The sequence below is a fragment of the Triticum dicoccoides genome, chromosome 4B, assembly GCF_002162155.2.
Source record: "Triticum dicoccoides isolate Atlit2015 ecotype Zavitan chromosome 4B, WEW_v2.0, whole genome shotgun sequence".
Taxonomy (NCBI): Eukaryota; Viridiplantae; Streptophyta; class Magnoliopsida; order Poales; family Poaceae; genus Triticum; species Triticum dicoccoides.
In genome coordinates, this window is record NC_041387.1 from 80,669,238 (window position 1) to 80,671,420 (window position 2,183).

Consider the following 2,183-nt stretch of genomic DNA (forward strand, 5'->3'; position numbering starts at 1 on the left):
CGTGATAGACCTTTTGGTAATGCACGGGAAGGAAGAGAAGAACGACCATCACCGACGGTCGCAAATGTCAGAGAGGAATCAGTGAGGGAGAGTCTCCACCATATATGAGAGGACGAAGAATCCCGACTGTTGTCGTGTGGGTAGCTTCTTCTTCATTCCAAGGTGCTATTTTGGTGTAATGCAATTTGGAATGACAGGAGTAGCTACCATCGCCGACGGTCACAAATGTCAGAGATTGGTGTAATGCACTCGGGGACGAAGGGAGGAGCGACCATCACCGACGGCCGAATATATCAGAGCGGGAGTTCCCGCCATATACACCACGTGAGATGAGAGTTTTCAAGGAAGACTCGACAGACCAAAAATCCCCGTGATGAATATTCAGAAGATTAATCTTTGAATTATGAACACAACAGATGTCTGATGACGATAGGATCCCGGAGTGCCATTACTGCTACGATGACCAGGGTTTGTGCGACAGGTTTCCTCACCTGCAAGATGATAGGTTTTTCACCGTGAAGCTGGACGAGACCTTTGATGTTTGTACGATATGCAACGACAAGCATTTCATCGTAATTAATATCATCACTTGTTATTCTTTTGTTCAATGTGTAATTTCTTGATTTTTTCAATTCGATTAGTACATCCCATGCCATGCAAGACCATATGTATTGCAGAAGCTCGGTTTCAAAGACTTTGAGAATATGGAGACGAGGAGGGCTCACTTAAGAACTAAACATGGTTATGCGTTTCGGGTTAAGCTGTACAATGTGATCAATCACTCCCCTTTCGGTTGCTCTAATTGGGAAGCTCTCTGCAAGGCATATGGATTTGACAAGGGTATGCAAATAACATTTGATATTCGTCCCAAAGATGATGATGATGATAATATCGACATCTGGGTGGATGTGGATACGCCTCCAGTTTTTCCTAAATGTGACTTTGTCAAACTAATTTGTTAAGTTAAGTAACTTATATTGTTAATTTAAAAATATTTGGTGTTCATCGGTACTAAACATCTTTATTTATAATTGTCAGCTTATTTCTTATCTTCCAAAAATACTTGTAAGGCTATAGACAGGACATACTACAGCTATGACTCCGAGCTTAATTATGAGGAGAAAGGTTATCTTGTCTCATTCATAGATGATGTTGAGGCCTTTAAAACCAATCATTCTATCCTCCCAAATTTTACTGGATACGTGCCACTAGTCCATAAATTGCATGATGGTAACTTCATTACCAAAAACTTGGTAAAATTTTGTTAATGATGGTAACTTTATTGCATACATTTTTCTTAAGTATATAAACTACATTGCTAACTAGATATGCTACTATTAGGGTTTTCAACAGAGGCTCCCGAAGGAGGTTGTGCCTTACATGTTGTTTACCAAAGGTTATATGCATATGGTTAGCTTACAACCAACTCCTTCGAAGGCTTACCATACTACATACTCGATTTCTTCAAAGGATGGAAGGCTCAATATCAAAGAATGGAGCAAAGTGATGAATGCGCACACAGAACTAATTGGAGACAACATGAATGTGCGCAAGCCACAAGTTGGACATAGGTGTATCTCCATTCTCCATTATGGAGATGGACCGGTTTATCTGTTTTATGGTATTTTATCTAGGAGAGAGGAATAGATCCTAGGTATTAAGAAAAATTAGTTAGTGTTGATTATGACTATGATGATGATGATGAAAATTAGTTAGTGTTGATTATGACTATGATGATGATGAGAAGTTGTTATCATGGACGAAAATGATAATGAGGAGGAGCTGTTATATGACAATGATGTATTATGATGATAAGTTGTTAATGATATGATGATGATGATGATGATGACGGTGACGATGATGAGTTATTACATCACTTGGTGAAAGAACCGTGGATTAGTTTCAAGTGGATGGGTCCACAGTTCTTTCACCAAGTGATGTAATAACTCATTATGATGTAAAAACAATCTCTAAATTGCTACTGTATAAAACTTGTACAATGGTGTATTAATACGACATAAAATAAAAAAGAAATATAATATGTAATAATAGTAGTAGCGTGGATGGAGAGGCGCGCTGCTAGTAACTACCAGTAGCGCGTTCTCTATAAAGCGCTACTGCTAAGTAGGTATAGCAGTAGCGTTGGTTAACCAACGCTACTGCTAACATTTAGCTATAGCGTC